The sequence below is a fragment of the Lepeophtheirus salmonis genome, chromosome 1 (assembly GCF_016086655.4).
Source record: "Lepeophtheirus salmonis chromosome 1, UVic_Lsal_1.4, whole genome shotgun sequence".
In the NCBI taxonomy this organism is placed as follows: Eukaryota; Metazoa; Arthropoda; class Copepoda; order Siphonostomatoida; family Caligidae; genus Lepeophtheirus; species Lepeophtheirus salmonis.
The window spans coordinates 22,735,443-22,759,290 of NC_052131.2; the positions used below are offsets into that span (position 1 = coordinate 22,735,443).

The following is a 23,848-nucleotide window of genomic DNA, read 5'->3' on the forward strand; positions in this document are numbered from 1 at the left end:
TTCCTGATAAAAATCTCCTTGATTCCTTATAGTAATTAATTATACACACCCTGCACTGAGGACAACCTCCAACAATGAGTATGTTTGTTTCAGGCAAACTAGGTTTCATGGCTTTATTGGCGCTTGATAGAGGTTGGGGTTGAACATATGATGACTTGATATATGTCGGTGAATCCATGTTATATACTAAGAAACAAGGTATAATGTGTAAATAAAATGTTGACTCTTGAGATATACAAATATTATACTTTTATATCTACTTAATGTGTGTCAAATATTGTTTACAATCGTGGGAACTGTCGAGGCAGCGGGCACTCCAATCTTTTTAAGAGTCGATAAATTACTCCTTTAGAATACTTGTGAGACCAACTGAAACATACATATTGTATATATCAAATGTACGTGGCTTCTCTCTTAGATGAATGTTTAAATACAAGGAAATTTTGGACGATGTGACTTCCTAATTTTATATGAAAAGTGTTATAAATACCAGTTGTTGGGCCTTGTTTCGTTTAACTATTATTATTACTTCACGGAAGCGGTCTCTTGTTTAATATTATATATACTCATATCTCACACATTTTCTTACGACAAACATAATTAATCTTAATTATTATTTCTTCACTATAAGGATTGTTATAGATTATTAATTTATCTGATGAACAAGTTGTAACATGAATACGTAAATTGTACAAGTTAAAATTTATATGTCTCATAATGCCATATTTATTTACAATATCAGTCATTTTAAGTATCAACTAATAATTGATGTTATTATTTTATTTCTGATCTATGAAAATTACTTTTTTATTATTTACTTACCAGGGGGGGCATCCTATATTAGGTTTGCTAAAGGAGATCACATAAGGGCTTACTTAGAGGGATTAAAAGGTTTGTATTTCGAGATTCAGTTAAATGTAGAGCAATAAACACTGGTTAGAGGGACATATTGTAGTTAATATCAGGGAGTGTATTATTTAGCTTACCTACCTGTTAGTAAAGTTCAAAGTTTGTATAAAGTAATGGCTTTAAGTTAGTTAAAGTATGTTATATTTTAGATTTAAATATAAAATGTGGGCATTTGAACTAGCTCATGTGCTCTAAATCCATTTCTTGGTTTCAATTGGTACAAGTAACAAATTGTACTCCGCATCAATAATTTACTGGAAATCTATCAAAAACACAGGTTACTTATACAAATATTTTCAAAAGTATTACTCAAAAATTGTTTATGTCCTTCATCTTTTTGCTTCAAAAAATGAAGGAATTCTGACAAGTTATTCTGTTATTCATCAGCGGAATTCTCATTAGGATTCAAAATAAGCACATTTAAGTTCAAAATAAACTTAAGTAGGGATGAGACGAGTATGGAAAAATGAGGAATCTAATCACTATTCTGGGCTTCATTAAAATATATAATAGATATTTCTTCAAATAGCGATAGACATTATGTACTTCTACATACAAAGGCATGGGAATACTGAAATGAATAAGAAGCGATATTTTTTTTTTTGCGTGCGCTTATTTTGACTGAAGTGCAAAATAATTTTCTTTTATCAATAAAATAAAATGAAAACTTAAACAGCTCATATCTTACCCATTTCAAAATTTAATTCATATTGTTTATAGAAAGCTGAATTATTAAATAATTGTCATTTTAGTGAGATATAATATATGTTTTTAATCTACGTAATTTTATAATTTAACACATATATTACGCACAATATACACTTTAATACTGAATAAAAATGAAGTTAATTCACAAGCTTTTGTTTGAAGAATTTTTTAAACACTTCTATTTTTTATTTCCATTGAGTTGGCTGCTCACTTAATCATCAAATTTTTAGCTTATATATTGAATAATTTGATTAAAAAAGTGCTGTTATTTAATGCAAACTATTTATATCAATATAAATTTTATACCCTAGTAATATTTTTATAGAAATACATACTCTTAGGCAAAGACATCTTTTACAACAGGACTTGAACGCTAAAAACGAGCGTGTGTATTTTATAAAACTACGTGCTATTTATTTTATTATTAGTAGTTAATACTATAACTTATATCTATAATAAATAAACTTAATGCCATATGAATACTTATTCAATTAATTAATTATCGTCAATATCTATTCACTGTTCATAAACCACAATTTGGTTTGGATTAATTGAATATTAAATTTATTGTTGTAAATTTCTGAGTTAGTTAGTTTTTTTAAGTATGCTATCGCTTAGAATTATGCAAACAATATTATTTTTATAAACTTTCTGAGAATAATTTAATGTATAAGTTTTCGAGGAAAATAACAATTAATAAATGAAAAGGAGCATTTCCAAGAAATTTGGACCCAGATAGGTATTGTATTTGTAACTGATACAGTTACATCGAAACTCATACATTAAACTAGTATAAATATGATTATTACTTAATAAAATTTATTGTATATATCCAGACATAAACTAGATAAATCTGTTAGTATAACATTATAATAGCATGTGTAAATTATTTTCTCTAGCCACTAATATCTTCATCAAGGACAAGTGTATATTGTTATTTTTGGAGTTTAAGTATCTGTTGTTATTAATAAAGACATCGCTTATTTTTTGATGATTTTTTTATTGTAATAATGTTATTTGACCATCTTCTAATCTCTGATAATGTAGTATTACATTTAAAAAGATCCTTATGAATTTGCAGAAATATTATGAATCAAGTACTGCCCAATATTGACATTAATGACAAGATGTTAAAGAGTCATCTATTGCAAATCAGGATATATAGCAAGGTCCAGAATAAAAAGTAACAATCCAACTTAATAATATTGTATACGAGCCGAAGTTTTAATTAAACCAATTGTGATCATATTTCATAAGTATTCTACCAAAATACGACTGATAATTAAAAAGTTAAAAATTAAGTAATTGCCGCAAGATTTAATTACATATAGATTAGTTGGTCAAGTTTTCGTTTTGGTAATTTTATTTCATTAAAAATAGAAGTTGATTAGGCCTCCATATTTAATCATTTTTCATAGAGTCAGTGGTAGACCTTTCTTATAAAATCATGTACAACACACAAAATGTTGTTAATGAAAAATTCGAGATTTTCTGGATCGAAGAATTATAACAATCTTAATTTATTTATTATTTTTGTTAAAATAAATAATACAAAAAATAATTTAATTCCCTTCACTCATTCTAATTTAAATGTCATTCATTACACGATTTTTTTAATTCAATTAAAGGTTTAATTTCATTAATATTCTACTAATAGAAAAATTACATTCAAACCATGTTTCCATGCATAGTGTAGGAGAAGGTAAGCATGCACATTTTTGCTTTTTACTTAGCTTGTAAAAGTATATAGACATTTGAACTGATTTTTATGGTAGCATAGTTAATAATAAACTGAACGCCAACTGGCCTCACTCTCCCCTAAACACCGGATTTAATTTAACTTAAAGTCGATTATTTTAAGTTTAAAGTTAATTTAAATATTTCCTGTCCTTCACCTCCCCCTAATATGAAATGGGATTAAAAATCGTCCCCAGCCCGACATGTCCTATTTTTATTATTTTCTCTCTAGATTTCTTAAATAGATGAAATATTCAGGGAGATCTTTTTTACTTTTAATTGAAAATCGACTAATTCGACGGGAATCAAAATTTAAAACAAAATCCATATAATCTTTATTCTTAGATATATTAATTTCTAAAACCGACACTAATAGTGATTGAGCACCGTGTTGTATGTTTTGGAAATCAAAATATAAATCAAGGTTAATAGAAATACAAGCTTAGATGTAATTGGGCTTGCTAGAATTTTCAAACTAATGTACTGTACCGACTGCTGGGCAAGACAATCAGATTTGGACAAAACAGGCAACCTCACATAGTCTATTACGTCACTATTGCTAGAGTTTTCAATTTAATGTATCCTACCGACAGCCCGACAAGAAAAACAGATTTTGAGAAACACGCAACCACTCATTTACTATGACGTCAATATTAAAAGCGTTATGTGTTATGGTATAACCTTGTATTTCTATTAACCTTGCTAAAAACGATATAATGAAGCGTTTCAAGGTTACTTAATAGTTTTAAAATACAGTATTTAAGATCAAAGTTTTTTGTTTTTTTAATGAGATTAAAGACTGGATATATAATATATTTACTAGAGTTCTATGACTGGAGTAAGAGAATAAGACAATTGGTTTTTATATCTCACATTAAAATAGATTCATTTGAAGGACAGAGAGGATTGCTCAACACTTCTGCTTGAGGATATGCAATGTATATTCTAATGTTTATATGAATACGAACCTTCCTCCTTGATTAATCCTAGATAGGGAGGATTCTTTGACTTCATTCTCGTTTAATTTAAAGGTGTTGTTGCCAGATTAATTTCAAGCTATTCAATTTTTAGAAGGTAATCCACTTTATGAGATGTTAAATATATAAGTGTTGAGACAGGTCTGACTCTTGTTTAAACACTACTATAATAATAGGTACACATACAAGAGGAGACAATCATGGATCAGAGAAGGGAACGTGTGAGAAAAAAAGAGGGAATCCTCTTCCGAACGTGGAATACATTGAATATTATTTATACAACAAATATGTTTTAACTACCAGAAAATGGGTATTCAATGCGAAAAAAAAGTACTTTTAAAAGTCAACACAGGTGGAAGAAATTATTGAGAAATAGAATAAAAAATCAATATTCTTAACAAGTAAAAACATATATATTCATTCGTCCTTCAATTATTTATTGATATTCTCCCTAATATTCTGTTTTTCTTAGATAGAAATAAGGCCTTTAAAACAATTGTATCGAAATTAGGTCTTCCTTGTTACAATATGCGTGTATTTTTTTATTCTTGCATTTTTACAAGTGAATGATGACGACAATGAATATATATATATATATATTTAAATACGTTCCTCTTTCAATTAAAGTAGTGATGTGCTGCGAGCTGAATTTTAACTATTTGAGTATTTTCTTTAAAAAAATACTCAAGGAATTACGAGTTGTACTCGTTACTCGCTTGAATACTCGATACTCACCCTAGATTTTTTGCTCCCTAAAAAACTTGTCTGTCGAAAGAATCATATTTTTTAATGAATTATTGAAACTTGTCCTTAAAAAAGTTGTGTAGCTCTCTAGAGAACTCTCTATTTGTAATTGAATATATTATATATGTACTTATCAAAGGATCTTAGATGTCTGGAAAAATGATTGTGGTAAAGAGGTTGTGGACAAAAACGTTGGATCAATTAACGTTTTTGTTTATTGGTATGAATGTACATTAATGATAATATAACGAAAAATAGACGGCTAAGTAATTCCAAGCGATGTCGAGTACTCCTGCTAGTCTTTAAAAAATCAAACAAAGATTATTTGTTTAACAACCCGGGATTATGAGCTCACATTCCAGAAAAGTCAACACATTTCTCTCTGTAGGGAAAAAACTTCTAAATTTCACAGAAAAAGGAAGTCAGTCTAGGAAGATTTTCATGTTATAATGGGCTCGAAAAAGAAAAAAAGAATCCCATGTTTTGACGAGTCTCGAGTAATACTCTACTTTTATGTCCACGACCCGAGTTTTTGTGTCTTTTTTTATTTACTTCATAAAACTCGAGTACCAGTTTACGAGTCTTTTTTTTTGTGGCACATCACTAAATAAAAGTAATTCGTCATCTAAATTTAATTTACAGTAATTGACTTTTACACTTGTCATACTGCAATGACTACTGTATATATACATATGTGTAGCGATAACATAAAAACAAGCTGGAATACTTTTTCTCAATATTGCGAAAAAATGATAAACGTATCCGTATCCAAAAAAGCGATGAAATTCTTAGGAGCCGCGGTTTTTAAGGTTTACTGAACCTGATAAAAATCGGATATTTGGTAAAACTGATCATACTTAGACCCCTTGACGTTAAAATTATTTTTAAAGAAGAGTGGATAAGTATTGATGTTGCATGAATAACTAAAATAAGAAAGGGATTCGCTATTTATGAACATGCTTCACCAACTGAAATTGATGATATCAAAATTCGATTTATAGTTGAAATACCGCACAATCAAATTGACTTAACTTGTATATAATATGTTTATAGAAGAATTTAAACAAATATCAATTATATTAATAACTTGTTAGACAGTTTTTCAGTGGTTTAATATTGTATTTGACTATTTAAAAAATCCTAGTTGGTTTTTCATTGTAGTAAAAAACTTATTATGCGTTTTTCCCAGCTTGCTTTTATGTTACCTCCACACATATATATATAGTAGTCATTGGATATGTTTGGTCTACAAAAATATTCTGAGACGTTGATTTGAGGATTTTCCTTTCGATGTTTCCAATCAATTATATCCCCAAAATTTATGTAATATTATTGTCTATCTATTTCTATATGATAGGTATATCTATTAGGGTGTACCGTAATGGCAAAAGTTGGAAATTTGATCGCAGGATATTTTTTATTTTGCATTTCATTCCTCTTAACAAGAAAATAACTATCAAACGTCTAAAAAAAGGGTCCTTTGTGGAGGGGTTTTGATTTGAAAATCTTTAAAAATGGAAAAAAATGAAACTATGATGTGGTTCCTTTAAAATAATTGATTTGAATCAAGGTACAAGTTTTTTATTTTATTAAGTATTATAGATTAAAAATATGTTTTGCAACAATATTTTAATTTCCTATCTCTAACTTGCCTCATGGTATGTGTTTTTTTAGTTCCAAACATGTTGACATTAAATAAATATTATCTTTTGGTACTGCGTATTACGCGCATTTATTTTGATGTTTCTCCCTCATTTTTATTATTAAAATCTCATTTTTTAATAACAAGTATCAAATATACTAACTCCTTTTTTTATAAAAATAATCAATTGACTTTTATGAATGACTACGGTGATGAAAGACTCAGTGTTGTTGTTCCAATCATGGATATTAAAGATTGAAGTAACATCCCAGTTGAGGTTTCGTGAACAGTGTGGCCCGACGCTGATATCTCTCAAATCACTTCCATAATTTATTTCTCTTCTTTTCGATATCCCGAATTGTCGATCTTCTTGGTTACAGCTTGATAGTTCTTTGATGCTCAGGGAAGCAGCAGTGGAAGAACTTAACCTGCCTCAAGGGCCAGCAGCCCACAACCCGTGGGTGGGGTGTATTCTAGCCTATTAGAAGGGGTTCTTGGTGCTTACAAATGCGGTGGCGGTAGAGTTTAAACTATATTTTGCGTCAGTATTTCACCTATAAAGCCTGGAGAGCCGGGGTGGGGTGTATTTTAGGATATTAAGAGGGTTTTTGATGCTGCATCCCCAGCAGTTCATCTACACAGTCCGGGGCTCTTGTGTACTATAGGATATTAGAAGGGTTCCTTGGTACGAAAGGGTTTGAGCTGTATTTTGGGCCAGCACCTCACCTGTACAACCTGAGATCCGGAGCCTATTTGGGGACATTAAGAGGATTCCTTGATGCTGATAAGAAAGGAACTACAACACGCAGCAAGAATAATTAAGAAATTTTAAGATCTTAATTTCTTCTTGTTCCGGGCATGGTCGGTCAACCCTACCCTTTCTTTTCATAAAAGAAAGTGCACAAAGATACATACCAATACCAATATGCAGTGAGAATAACTATTAAAATTTTACGGTCAATATTTTTTGTTTTATATTAAGCAGAAGAGTTCTTAATTAATTTTAATTTCATAATGTCCTAGGGAACGCCTGCCAAACCTACTCTAGTCTATATGTTAAATGTGAATTTCTGTGGTTGTGTATGCTTGTCCTTCAATCAAGGCCAACCCTGTGACCCGAAGTTACGCCCTATGCAGTTTCCCCCTCTAGAAGTTACGCCCTCATACATATATTATAGCATAAATATATCTTCCACATATAGTTTAAGATCTTCCTTTACTTCAAGTCCTTTGTAATTAATTATGCACTTATGGTATTTTGTAGTAATTCATATGAAATAAATGTTGTTTTTATTCATAATGAATTGGAACCGTTATTTACCGGTGTACTTTGGGAAAACTTCAAATTTTAAATTTTTATCTCTACAATAAAAGTGTAGCTTACAATTACATTTTTTTTTTACAATTTTACCCAATCCTTCAGGGTGACAATCATTGGATAGATTTGTCAGGATTGACGAAGAAATCTCATGAATAGGATTGTTCTTCTGAAACATTCTTGGACTCTAGCTTTCAAATATGTAGCGACCTTTTTCAAACACTGAAATTGAAGAATCACTACAATAAATTACAGAGTTTTCCGAAAAAGACTTTTCTTTTTAAAAGTAAATTTAAAGAAGAACAATTATTATAGTCCTTAGATAATACTTTAAACCAGTGGTTCTTAAGCTGGGTTCAATCGAACCCTTCAGGGTTTTGGCAAGCCCTCTGCATCCACTGATGATACTGTCGACTGGTGCGACTAACTTTCAGTTCGAGTGTGTTGCAACAGCGTTGCATTGCTCAGATACCAACATAAAAAAAAATCTGGGGTGCTCTGCCGTGAGATAGATTACAAATATTTAGTTGCTCAGTAAAAATGTGTTACACCAAATAAATACATTTAGGTTATTTTTTATCATTGGCTACAGGTGATTAAGCACCATTGCTAAGCTTTGATATTTGTACTGCAGGGAACTTGTTGAGCTCATTAGTTAACTTGGGGCTGCAAAAAAAAGAAAGTGGTCTGACGAATATGTACAATATGGATTCACATGTATAAAGGAAGGTGATGGGAGTCAGTGTCTTCAATCCATGATTTTCACTTCCAAGTTGATTAATTCTAGTCTAGCACCGGAAAACTGAAGGAACACTTCCTGTAGCTGCACGGACATGGCAAATACAAGAACACAACACTTGCTGAATTCAAGGTGAAGAGAGCTAGATTTGATGAAATGGCTACTCTGCCTGCCCTCAGCTTTGTACCCATCGACAAACCAATCCCCATAATATCGTACAAAGTTGTTTATATCATTGCAAAGCACATACCATTGGGTAAACACTTGTAAAACCAGCTGCGTTGAAGATGAGGAATACCATGTCGGAAAAAGCTGCTTAAGATTATTTATTACAAACCATCTGTAACAACATATATTTGTAAAGAATCTGTTTTGAGGATGGTCGACATCAAAAAGAAGAAAATGAACAGACTGTTGCGAAAACTATAGAAGAGGGGCACTTGACAAGGTGAAGCCACATATTTCTGAAGTTGTGTCTAAAAAGCAATAACAAAAGACACATTGATTTGCGGCAAATATTAATTGAGTTATGGTTTTGTGCGAAATAAATGTTTTGTTAGTTTTGTTCTTCTAGCACAGTGGGCTTTGGTTGCAACTGATGCATGGGTCAATTTGTGCACTAATAAAGTATATATCTTTGTTCTGAAGAAATCATATTTAATTTTTTTTCAATCACGAAGGGTTTTGGTGGATGCATTGATGAAGGTTGCAGGGCTCAGTACCATACGTAAGGTTAAAAATCACTGTTTTAAGCATTGGGTAAATGAAGACTTGATATTTCTGCAGATGCAATAACCTACCAAGGGAGTTAAAGATACTTTTTCGAGATATTCGTGTTCAGGCAAACAAATAGAAAAAATTGTCATAGTTAACTTCTACTTTTTTAGAAAGCTGTTGAGATATAACCTCCAGATCATTGAGGAACACGGAATCATCAAGTTGATAGCTCTCATTATCTCTCCCAGAGATGTACTGTGACAAAGTCACTAGTTTCAGGCAATCTTTAACTCCTTTACATTTGTTGTAGGATTTATTCCTCTTATATAGGGGAACAAATTATCAACACAGTCTTGAGTAAAGCGAATACACAACAAGAAATCAAATGTATAAATCGAAAGAAACTTATATTGTAATGTTATCAGAAATGATGTACTTCAAATTATGCCTCTTTGGATTGGCTTCCATCAATTATACCCATTAATGTGTAAGTTCTCAAAAAGATCTCGGAAGGAAATAAGGAAATCCATGGTCTCTTTATATATTTATATTAAACGTATACTGAGAGCAAGAGAGCGTCTTCTGGAAGTGGTGAGGTCAAACAAAAACCCTACTTGATCACAAAACCAAGTTGTTGTAAGATATTTATAATTAAAGGATCCAGCAGAAACGAACACTCAAATTACTGATGCCGTTTGTCGGCTGAGAAGGTGAGAGGCAAGGTTCACTTTCATTCTTTGAAATTGTTCACAGTATCAGAGGAAAGACTATATTTCGTTACAAAACGTGCTGGTATTGATGTCGCATGTCCTCTAATTAAGTGATTTCGTAGGCTCTTGATCAAATGTTGGATATCTGCGATGACATATATTCATTCATGGGATGAGAAAGGACTATTCCAGAACAATAATTTTAAAAAACCAAGAACGGAACATAACCTTTTTTTATCAACCCCTAGAGGCTACCCAAAAAAAAATCGTCCTTGGTTTTTTTAATTATTTTCTTGGAATAAATTAAGTACTTTGACACTTGATTCAAATATATAAACTAAGCTATGAATAACATTATTTATTTGAATTTTTAAATTATTTGACCACGACCATTTTTTCAAATGTTTGGCCTTGTGATTTATTTATTGGCATTGCCATTGCTAATTTGTCATATTCCGTCTTTAACCATAATGAAGATACATACTAAAATTATTTTGCTAATTCTCTCCTTCCTATGCTGTGCTGGGTTATCCCCTCTCTTCTAAAGAAATTCCTGGAAGAACTACACCTCACACACCGTGGTACTGCCAAAATAAAGACAATTGCATTTTGTATGGTCTGATGGCCCAACATCGATTCCGACATCATCAACTACGTCAACACCAGTACCATCTCCCATACCAATGCATCCTCTCCTTCTTTCCGATTGATCCCTTTTTGCTTCTGCCGATGCTTGGGAACAAGTACACGTCGACTACGCGAAGATAAATAAAAATGACATTTTAATCTTAATGGATGCTATTTCAAAGTTAATTGAGGCTCCCATAATGAACAACACCTCCACTCAATCCACTCTCTCCCAGTTCTTTTCATGGTTCACGAAATTTAGTTTTCCTGAGAGTGCCCATTCTGATATTGGTCCTCAATTTGCTAACTAGATTCGACTAACTAGATACAATTCGAGATAAAGCTACCCTAATGGGTACTTCCTTCTCAAGCTTTCCTCCAAGTCATCCACAGTATAACAGCCAGGCCGAGTGTGCTGTTATGAAAGTTATGAAAGATCTCTGTAGGAAAAACCATAATTGCTCGGAGGATGAGCTCTTGTTCTCTCGAACCCTTCGGATCCCCTAGATGGTACCCTCTGCACCACTCTCACGCTATGAAGTCTCTCTCGAAGGACTCGTCTCGTACAAGAACTATCAGCCCAGATGTCCAAAATGGATTTCTGACACCAAAGTCAGAACTATAGGCAGTGCTCTCTAGACTGTGAAGATTGGTTCCGAAATCAGAACAAGCCATATTAATCAACTACCCCCTCGCAAATATTGATAGCGGTGAGGGAGGGGTTGAAAAAAAAATGTTATCCGATCAAAAGTTCCAAACAGAAATTCACTCAATCAAAAGTCCCTATCATAGACCTTGATATACAGGAGTAGCTACACAAAGAGGCAAGATCTCTTGAACAGACCATGTCATTGAAGAGAATATTTGAAGGAGTGTAGATTGGTTATTAAAATAAACGGGAAAGATGGATGGAAGCAGAACCATATATCCGATTGCTCTGTATGAAAGATCCATCAAATATGACCATGAAATAAATATCTTTCTACGCCGTTCCAACTCTTCTCTCACTTCCCCACTTCTTCTGATTAATGGAATTCAAAGCCATACCTACACCCGTCCAAAGGTTTTTGGAATCAAAAATTGGATAAGTGGAAATTTTAAAAATCAATGAAACCTCAGAAGGTTGTCTTTTTCTATTAATAAAAACCAAAGACAAATAAGTAGGTAAACAGTTTAGTAGACCTTCATAAAAATAAAAAACATCAATGAAGGAAAAGAAGAAACAGTTGTATTTGTAATTTTTAAACATGAGTGAGCTAGAAGTCTTACATCGGAATACTTTGGGCTTAAAAAAATTCATGTAAATACTAATATTTTAGTGTTTTGATACTTTTCTTAATTTTGTTATATATTTACACTCAAATATAGAATCGAATTGGATTTAAAAAACTAAAAACTAGAGACGTAACAACTGTAATCATTTTGTTATTTAATTTCGTAAATAACCTTGTAATTTGGGAACAACTGTTTAACAGTTTGTAATTCTGTTTCCTACGCTCTTACACGTTGTAGAGTCATTTTATTCAATAAAGCACGTATTCCTTTCTATAACGAGTATGGGTTTTTTAATTCCTTGTATTATATCCTATTAAGTATTATTAGATTATAAACACCACAAATCTCATGATTGACTAACTTCTACCATCCAAATACGTCGGCGAGAGAAGTAGAACGAATATCCTCACCATACACCTCCTGTGTGGGAGTAACTCCATAGTCACATCAAAGAGTTGTACCCTATGTAGAGGTGTGATCCAATTTTCCTCATTTTCGGAAAGCCGAGATCTTAATGCCTCTTTAAGCGTCCTATGTGCCCTTTCGATCAATTCATTGGCCTGTGGTTGGTAGGGGGTGTTGTATTTACAGTCAATTTTTAAATGCCTGCACATACGTTTCCATATGTCGGAGATGAACTGTCTGCCTAGATCTGAGCTAACGATAGACAGTACCCCAAATCTCGATATCCATCCCACTTTAAATGTTTCAGCAACGACAGGAGCTGCTTCTTAGCATCTCGTTCATTTATCGATCATGGACAATAATAAATACCTCATTTCGTTGACTGGGACTAAAATGGCCCACTAAATCCATGTTAATTTGATTAAACTTCTTAACAGGCATATACACAGCCGCTGACTTCTTGTTCACATGAGCCGTAATTTTTGCCTTGGCAAATGTATTGCAACTACCAACGGAAGTGCTCACATCATCCTTGAGGCTCTCCCAAATTTTTCGAAAAAAAAAAGATTTTCAGCACTAGTGATGATAGCACGATTGGTCGGGGGACTGGATTATACATGTGACATATTATTTTCAATCCATTCAAATCTTGATGATTGGGATTTTCATCCAGTGGTACATCTTCCTGCTCCTGAATCCTCCAGAGTTCCTCCCAATCAATCACGTCTGTTAGAATGTTGTTTAGTCTGGAAAGGAAATCTGCTGGAACATTTTTACCACTTATATGATGAAATTAGGCTCCATATTCAGAAATTTCAACAAAATATCGTTAAACTTAGTTTGACTAAGTATGATTCTTAGATTTAATAGAGTAGACTAGGAGCCAAGTGTCCGTAAACACAGTAATCATACGACCTTCAATGAAAAATGTAAAATGTCGAAGGCCCACTCTAACCCCAAAGAGCTCCTTCTCGAACGTCGAATATCGAGTCTGCGTTGCATTTAAAGCCTTACTAAAGAATCCTAATGGGAAGAAATTGCCTTGATCATCTTGCTTTTCCAGCACTCCACCAATAGCTTTGTCCGACTCGTCGATAGTGAGAAAAATGTCAGGGGATTGATGCCCAAGGGTAGTAACACTGGAAAGAATATCCTGTAATTCCTTCCACTCCACTGAGGAACCTTTAAACATGCGTAACAATTTATACAATAGGACCAATTGTACCCCCAGGTTGGGAACAAATCTTCTATAATAATTAACAATCCAAATTCAATTATGTAAGTTTTACCTTTGCGGGGTCGATGAAGCAGTCTCATCTGATCGAGTTTTTCTTGGATGGAACGAATATCGTTTTCGCTGATGATGAGTCACAGAAATTCAATCCTACTCTGCAAAACTCACTTTTATCTACACTGTAAGCAAGATCATTATCCTTCAGAACTTAAAGATCCTGCTGGATGTAGTTGTGATGCTCTTTTTCTGACAGCGAGGCCACCATTATATCGTCAATGTAAGCAAGTACAAACTCCATCTGTCCAAATAACGAATCCATCAATTATTGGAATATATTAGAGGCATTACAGAGTCCTGTAAACTCGTACAATCCGTGGCATGAAGTAATAGCCGTTTTATTGGCGTCTTCGCTCGACATAGGAACTTGATAGTAGGAGCGCTTGAGGTCCAATTTTGTGAAATATTTGCAACCTCCAATAATTCGAATGAAGTCGTGAACATTGGGTAACAATCTGGGAGCGTAAGATTGTTCAATTGCTTATAGTCTCCGACCATACACCAGGAACCATCCTTCTTTTCTACCAAATTTATTGGGGAAGACAAATTTGATTTTGACCTTCGCAAAATTTTGGTGAAATTAGTTTGGATATCTCTGCCTTAACTATAGGTTCCTTCTCCAGAGTTATTCGACGAGTACGCGAGTAACAAGGGCTCCCTGTTGTGAAGATCTCGTGTTTGACACCGTGACAGAGTAAATAGCAGAATTCCTCCTCAAACTGAGAGGAAGGAAATTCGAAACATAATTTATTGGCGATATTACTTTTATTGTTATCAACACTTCGTTACGTCGCAACATTCTACATTCCATATCGACAGACAATCTGAAATGGCTAGGAAATTGGCACCAATGACACTGTATTCTATGTTTGCCACTCAACCAGGCCAACAGGATCGAACTTTATCCATAATTTCCTAAGACTATATGTTTCCAGGCGAGCTCCGTTGGCAGCAACACGCTTGGGAGGCGCTCGATCAATGTAGCTGAAATGTGATGTTTTCTGAACTATGGACCCCTGAGATCCAGTATCAATGAGGAACCGTTTTTCCTCACTATTGACAAATAAAAGATTATTAGGCATTGAACCTGAGTCTATACTTAAGGAACTACAGATTTTTAACGTTGAGTTCGACATTCACCGACTAATCCATTTTTTGAACTAATAAGTTTTGGAAAAGTGTGAGACGTTTCCCACTTAGTCACTTCTTTACCTCATTCCCAATGGTAAAAACATTCTATCCCTTTACTAGTAAGGCAAAGTGAAGAACCAAAAGGTAGCTCGATGTTACTAAGGATACTAGATTTATCTGATATAATCACATTGTATTTGACAATCCTTATGAAGTCCGATAAATTATTATCAGCAAACGGCACGGACAATCCAGCTCTTTGGTCCTCTGGAAGACTCCTTACGAGGATTCGTTTGATGATGCCCCCCCCCCACACATGTCCGGGATGTTGGACAGGTAACACCTCACAAAGCTAACCATTTCGTCGGCAGAATGATTTTGAGGCGCTTCGATAAGCTAAAAAAGGCTCTCTATTTTATCTTGTGTCGAAATTTTATATTCATCCAGGATTTACTCCTTCATATCAGAATAGAGCGTGCTGCTTGGGGTATCCTCATCTTCATCATCAAAGAAATCCAGGACTCAATCGTCATTCGCTGATAGTAGGTGATTATACCTTTCATACTTTTCTGTGACACGATACAAATTGAATTGCGCTTCGAGAAGCCGGAACTACGATTTGGGCTTGCACAGCGAGAAGGGAAAATCTTAAATTTCTATAATACTAGAGAAACTTCAAGACTTGGGTTAGATTTACTCAAGTTTGGGTCACCAGTTTGGTGTTTCTGTAATTAAATGCGGTAATTTAAGGCACTTCTTTATTTCCGTATCCGAATAAAACTGAGAGGTACAATGTCTCAAAGGAGATCAACTCGTGTAGCTGAACACTACATTTATAATAATTCTGATTTTCAATAATCAAATACCTTTATTATGCAATAACGAACAAACACTACCAACAAAAAGCTAATAAATATTATATATTTATTAGCTTTTTAAAAATTGTTTTTTCAAAGAACAAAAAAGAATCAGAAGCTATTAAGCTTATTTCTGAATTCAATAATTTTAATAACTTTATACTGTCATTAGCTTAATATAAAGTGTGAATAATTTTTTTCCGGCTCCTTAATCATTGGATTCAGTTTGATTATATTAGTTAATATAAAATTTGTAGATTAAATTAGAAGGTTCAGATGAAAGAAGTTATTCTCATTAATTTAACAAAGTTCATGTTCTTAAGTCTTCAATTTTCTCGCTTTTTTTGAAGTCTATTAATATTAATAATTAAGTATTTAAAATTTTATTGATATTATAAATGGATTGGTGCAAGAATAATATATTCTAGTATGTCATAAACTTATGCGGATAGTGACAACTCTTCTCGAAAACCTCAGCGTGTCTATGATCTCATGAAGAGATCGTAGATATAATATGTTGTAGTGAATTTTATATTCTTAGGTCAATCTCTCGTATGATGTAAATTTGGAAAACTGGTGTCGTATTAATTCCTGGGTTGGAAAGGCCCATTCCAATTAATAAGGGATAAGTTTTGTGTTTTTCATCACCCACTCATAAGAGTACTTCCTCAAGGAAAGGATTTTCAGTCACTCTACCAAAATAAGGAAATACAATTGTTGTCTCGGAACAAAACACCTTGAATCCTATATGACAAAAATGATGGTGATACTTATTCGCCACGTGATTTTGATAAAAAATAAGGGCTTTCAAAGACTTGCTGAAGTTCATGAATATATTCCTTAACTGTTTACGAGTAAAAATAAGTAATTAATGACATTATCAGAAGTCTAAAGCAAAAGCAGTATTAAAAAATAACACTTGAATAACTAAATGAGAAATATGAACTTCAGAGGTTTCGTAGAAAGTGATCATCTATCAAATTTAGTAATTCATTGTTAAACTAAAGAAATATATATTATCTAAACTTCAATGAGAAACTCTGCATGAGACCTACTCCAATATTCCAGTCTAATGTTATAGAGAATTTTAATTCTAAAGTGCACAAAGAGGTCTTTGTTGAGGATGAATTGAGGTTCGACAATTAAGTTGAGGAAGGAAGTTTGTCTTGGTTCCTTCAGGAGTCGTCCTTGGTACCCCCCCAAAAAAAGTACGGGTAGCTCTCCTCCTAAGAAACAAAGGCATTCAAATGGTTATTCCCATTCTATTTGGGCCATAGAACAGGCGTTTTCTTTTTCGGAAAGATCTTGAGCTTTATTAAGAATGAAACCCTCTTTCATTAGGCTTTAAACTTCAAGGATCCATCTTTAAATCATTCATTCAAGTATTTGTTGGATATCCCTAGAAGTGGAGAAATTGATGGAAATTCCAAAGTTTAAAACGGAAGTTGGGACAGCTCAATAATGGTCAGCAAAGGGAATGCTCGTTTTTTTAGACGGGAAAGAGGGTACTACAAGCGGTGGTTATTGATGCATGGGACCTCCAAGGGGCAAGATGGGCAGTTATTGAATTTTTGAGTGTTTTATTGTTTATCTGAGATTAATGATACCATAAATAATTAAAAGAAATAAAATATATAAATTATGCTAGAATTTGTGTTCCTTCTTTCCAACTTGTTTGAAGTAAAGCTTATATTTACTCTTTAGTTTTAAATTAATTTATGGGAAGATACTCACTTTGCAGATGTATAACCATCGGAAAAGATCGTCTCATGAAGAATCTTCGACCTATGTACAAGATGTAAGACCCATCAGTCTCCAATGATAAAAAAAAATATATATATTAAAGAAATACTAGCACAAACACGCTATCTTAAAGATACCGTGTTGAAAAATTAAAAAGATTTAATTAATATTTAGTGTGTTTATGTTAAAATTCTAAACTAAAACGATCTGCTATAAATAATTAATAGGTAAATTTCTATTGTTAAACCAATATTTTTTGATGTTTTCTGTCCATTTGATGTAAATATATAATCAAATCTGTACCCCTTTTTGTCACTCTTGAAAATGCAAACCATGTGAAAATACTGATTTTGATAGAAATTAGCCAATTTTTTCAATGTTTGACTTTATGATTCATTTATTGTCATTCACATTCCTAAACTAATGGGGAACTGTTTTATTATAGGAGAAAAAAGAAACTCATCGCAACCAGAAGTAAGGTTGATTTTGGAATAAATATAATTATTATATAAGTTGTTCCTAGTTCAATCATAATGCAAACACCTACTCAGAATAACTCGCTAATCCTCTTTATCCTTTCTTTCCTTTTTTAATTCCTATTTAATATACGTTCTCCCTTTTTCTGTTAGGATAATAATTCGTTTTTTTGATTTTTTTTTGTGCATTTTTTAAAAACACAAATATATTCTTTTAAAAAAAACTTTGAGACACGGGGAATCCATCTTGTTTTATGAAAAAAAAATTATTAGCAAAAGAAATAAAAACTTGCCCTCCAGTGCCCAGAAATCTGGTCTGGTCTGAACGTACATCCGACACACACATAAATTATTTTAATTCTATGTAGGATATCGAGAAATTTAGTTTAGAATTATTTGACTAAAAGCTATGCTTTTAGGCATATGGATGTGTAATTTTATCACCTTGCTCCAACCTCTCGTCCGAAAAAAGTGATGTCAAATCCGGACGTTGAAGCATCAGGATGAATTCCTAAATATGGATCCAATTCCCGCAGATAGGAGAATGCGGACGTTTTAAAATTTGAGAACCATTTTAAGTGGCTCAGAGTCTGAGATCATAATTTGATTGATGGCTTATAAAGAGAATGAAAGTGGATTCCTGGGCCTGCGAGGGTTCGGATTCAATCTTTCCCCTCTGTTTCTTTTGTTTGGCGAATTCTTTAGGAAGTCCTTTATGCTCTTATATGATTGTGTGGGATCAAGTAACTTCCCACTTGCATCCATAGAATCTATTTTGAAGGTGAGAGCGGCTCATACTGCCTGATACTAACAACCATGGACTGCATCCTTGGTTATTATTCAACAATATCCCGTACTTATCTAGAGTATATCTTGGCTTCTACTTTCATGCAATAGCTATGATCAGGTTCCATTTTAAACTCAGAGGATATGGTTTGAACAGCACAGGCTTTAGATACTTTTCGGGCTTAGGTTTTGTTCTTGAAAAAAAAACCCCACATTTCCCCTTCAAAAAGTGGAAAATGTAAGATACATTAGAGTGACGTCATAGAAAAAGCGACATGCAGGGAAAATATTATAAATATTTATTTATCGTTAATTTTTAAATCAATTTACACCAAAGGTAGGGAAGAATTCCTCCTTTAGAGGGAGATGTTAACACGCCACAGATTATTAAATATTGAAGAAAAAATAAGAAAGAGAACATACAACAACCGTTTTTCCTTTTCTAGTCGAGTTTTTCTCTATACTACCAATTACAAATTCACGGGCAAGCAAAAAAATACACCAGATTTATATGTATGCTAATCGCTATACTTATTTTTTTTCTTTGCATACATCCCCTCTTTAGATAATATGCCATATTAAATCATATCTCCCCTTGCACGCCTCATCTTCTTTTCAGTTTAGTATTCATTACCTTTAGAAATAAAACGGTCAAGCATTCTAAAAACTATCTAGTTTTTAGATCTTTCCATGTAAATTTTGTTAAAATAAGATTTGGCAGGTTTGATCTATGCGTTACAATATAAATATGACAATTGTATTGCCTGTCTGAAAGTACCAAGGATATATATATATATATATTTAATTATTGTTAATATTTATCACAACAACATTGGATGTTATAGATATACATTAATATAAACGTTATGCTCCAAGGATATTTTAATTGATTAGTGTCCATATTTAGAAAATATAAGGACTTATATTTATTTTTTTAAATATAACAAAGGTACAAAATATATTCGGACATTTTTCTGTTTAAACCTCCCTAATGGACTGAAAAAGAAGTAATTGAGATTGTCATAATTTATAGACTAAAAATGAATTATCCATGGATATAATAGAAAATATTTTTTTAAATTAAAAAAAAACGCTTTATCATTAAATTAAAAGATCCACTGTAACGTTGGCTGTGTGACACGTAGCGCCATCCTGTTGGAACCAAATGTCGTCGATGTCTTCCTTTTCCATTTGGGGGAACAAAAAATCTTCCAATATGGCCCGATAGCGCTCACCATTGACTGTAACGGTAGCTCCTTGCTCGTTTTTTCGCTTTCGGCAACAGCAGCAATGTTTTCGATTGAGCGTATTGGACGAACACGGGAACGCGTTGTCTTATCCATTAACGAACCAATTTTGCGCACACGCTTCACAAATTTATCCACAAACTGCCTGGAAGGCGCTTTATTTCGACCGACGTAATTTTCTTGCAGTTTCGTTTGAAGACTCTCCATTTTGGAAGTAAGTCTTCAGTATTTTCCGATTTTCTTCGAGGGTAAACTTAATCATTTCGTAAACCGGAGACCTTTTACAATATATTAGACACAATGAAAATGTTACTACAGCTGTCAAACGTCGAAAAAGTGGTAGTTCAAAATGCAACCGCTATAAAAAATTTTGAAAAAAATTGAATTGTTGTCGACTTATTCAGCTTATACTTCTTCTTTTAGCCCATAAAATAATGAAAAAATTGACATAAAATATCAATTTCCACAAAAACAGGTTTATGAATTTTTTTTTAAACACTCAAAATGGATAAAAATAAAAAATTTCACAGGTTTTATAAAATTTTGAGAACGATTTAGGCAAAAAAAATCATGTTTTTATGATTATTACCCTAATTTCAAGGATAAATTTCATGAAGGAAATTAAGATAAAAGTTTTTAAAGAGTGAATGTAGGTCAACATATTTTAAATTGATTAATAATAATAATTATTAGTTGGAGTTACACTTGGGGTGGAAACACATAACAATAATTAATCTAGGTGTATTGTTAGAAAATATATTTTTGAAAAGGAATAACTTAATTTTAGATTATGATTATGATTTTTCCTATAGATTTCTATGTCTATCAGCTTTGTAACATATCCAAAGCTCTTATTCATGGCTCTGTTCATTTTAAGAAATATTAACGAAACCCTACCAAGGGTCATTTTTGACCCTTATACTACAGAACATTATTTTATGAAGTGATTTGTCTTCCAAACTGCATGGATATTCATACAGATTATCCATTTTATATGTTCTTTTTATATATCATTGAACCTCATGCATTTTATCACAGTCAACTGAATTGAGTAATTCCTTTGTTCAGTGTCGTTTTTGGATTGCTCATTGTAATATCTTGTGTTTTACTTCGGTTTTGGGATTTACATAATCATTGACTATCATATAAAATGTCTCGGGATGGATCACGAAAAGTTTCAGCCCAAAAAGCCTTGAAATTCCTTCAAAGTATTTCTGAAGATCAATCTGAGGATGAAAAAGCCAATGATTCGATTGATTTTGATGTGTTGGACATTTTTGACATTTATTTTGAGTAATCAAACGTGGATGAAATTTTGAGTGATCATTCTGAAATTGGCGACTATGAAAGTAGAGTTCTACACAGTAGCAAAAACCACAATGAAGAGTCTATAATCAGTTTCTCTGATGACCTAATATGCAAAAATGGAACTGTTTGGACTAAAATAGGACCCAATAGTGTATTACCCGTTCATACTGCAGTCCATAACATATTCTCATGTAAAAAAGGACCTGTCTCAGCTGATTAAAATAAAAATCAACATTAATTCCAAATTATCAGCTCTAAGGCTAATGATTGAAGAAAAGATACTTTGTCACATTCTAAAATGTACTGTTGTTGAGGGAAAACGTGTTATGGGTGATTAGGATTTGACAGGGGAAGAACTTGAGCAGTTTGTTGGGCTTATGTATGCAAGAGGGGTATTGAGGTTGGTGGATATATCCGTTGAACAACTTTGGTCAAAAATGTGAGGCATTCAACTATTCAAAAACACAACGAGTCGAAAATGTTCCCGAGAAACTTTTAAGTTTTTAAGATTTGATTAACGATCAAAACGATCACAGAGACTAGAGAATTATAAATTTGCTCTGATATCCCTAGTATGGTATGAATTTGCCGACAATTGTTCTAAATACTATGTTCCCAGTTATGAAGTAACGGTTGATGAACAGTTATTCCCAACTAAGTCCTTATGTCCATTTACGCAATTTATCAGCAATAAGCCAGATAAATTTGGGATAAAATAACTTGTTTTTATTTGAACAAGTTAAACCGTATTGGTACCTGAACTTTAAAGCACATACGTCTATTTTGTTTTGCTTTGCTTCTTCCTTCAACAGCAGTCATGATGGAAAAATATTGGCTATCAGAAGGTGCAGATCTTAAAACTAGACAAACTGTGAAGATATTCTCCGTTTTAACATTAGAGTTACTTTATAATTACTGAGCCCAAAGATCGAATGGATTCCTAGAATACTATGTTTTAAAAACTCCAATTTTCACCGCAATTATGCACATGTCCTTTGAAGCCTCTTATTAAGGCATATATGACTTTGTAGAGGAAAACTATTACTATGCTGCTTTGGAATACTCATTTTTGGTCCAGATAATGATGGCTAATTTTTGTAGATGGTGTTGGTAATGATGACTCATTGGTAGCAGGAGATGGTTCACGAGTGGTAGTAATATGATTTGCATATAAGAGAGTAACAAATTTCAATACACGTGTTAGTCGTTGACTAATTTATTGATTCAGATACTGACATGAAATATAAATATTATTTTTCGGTGTAATCAGCCTGTTTTTTGTAGACCTTGTTTCAGCAATTTTTGTATTTGCTAAAGTTTTCATTAAAAGCAGTTTGTTTTATACTCTTGATGGCCCATCCCTGACATTCTTGATCTTCAGCAGGGACCCATAACAGCGGCCAATCAATCTCTTTTTTATTTCAGAGAAGAAGAAAAAGTGAGCTGGGGCCATATTTGGACTACATGGCTATCGTTAGGATACCTTTATTTCCAAATTACCTTCTTCTTTTTTGTGATGAAATTATTATTGGTGTCCATCTTGCATTTCGTTTGAGAGACCAGTATCTTCATGAATGCAAGTCAAAATAGTTATTTGAAATGTATCCTGATTATATGATATTTTTCATGATAACCTTTATCCACCGTGGTCTCTACAGTCTCGATAATTTGAAGATTTGGTTTTTTTCTAATGGATTCCTTCTTCAATCAGTCGAATTCTCTCATTATTTAACTTTCGACATTATTATTCGGACCTGGCATTTGAATAAGCTCTGATCTCTTTATGATTCGTTCATGTTTGTTTTAATCTCTTAAGATGTGCTTAGTCCAAAAAGGGGTAGGTTAAAAAAGCTGTACATACATAAGCTTCTGACTCTTCTTTATCATTCAAGTTCATCCCTCCTGGTTTTTAACACAAGAACTACCGACTGATTAAACCCCCTAGTAACTACCAAGGGGTCCTTTTAGACCTTTATACTATAGAACACATCATTTGAATGAACAATAACAAGCCAATAGTTTAACTCTTAGCTATATTTTTTACACACATAAATATTACAAATCTTTTTTACTTTTCAATATCATTTTTTGTTGCAAATAGTCTGCCAAATTTTATTTTTAATTCCTGCACATTTACCGCACAATAACATATTACATTTTTGGCATTTGATAGGTCTTTTGTTTTTGCAGTCTTGTATTCGACAATTCTTACGCTTTCGGGATGTTGGATTCTTCGTATATATGGTGTTCTAGATTATCTGTTTTACATAAATTAATTGTTAAATTCAGTAAAAATGTCAGCGATAAATGTAAATTCCTGGAGTTTCTTTGTAAAGAATCTAGGTATTAATGGCGGCAAGGACCAATATATTGGAAAAGACGGTAACGGGCCATCTTCTTGTCCCACTCTTGGCTGAATACAAGCGGCACATTTCGTCCAGAGTGTCTGCTCCATATTTAGTACACTTACAAAGGTATAACGTGTGTCGTAGTTTTAGTTT

The 23,848-nt window shown here is 32.9% G+C and overlaps 1 non-coding gene across 1 annotated transcript; it reads right to left on the bottom strand.

Moving 5' to 3' along the window:
- Window positions 1-168: 168 nt before the first annotated feature.
- On the bottom strand, window positions 169-4,856 carry LOC121124061 (uncharacterized). Its single transcript, XR_011780742.1, has 3 exons — window positions 4,323-4,856; window positions 249-369; window positions 169-186 (listed from the first exon to the last, which is right to left on the bottom strand). It is a non-coding gene; the product is annotated as an uncharacterized protein (transcript).
- Between the last annotated feature and the right edge of the window lie 18,992 nt (window positions 4,857-23,848).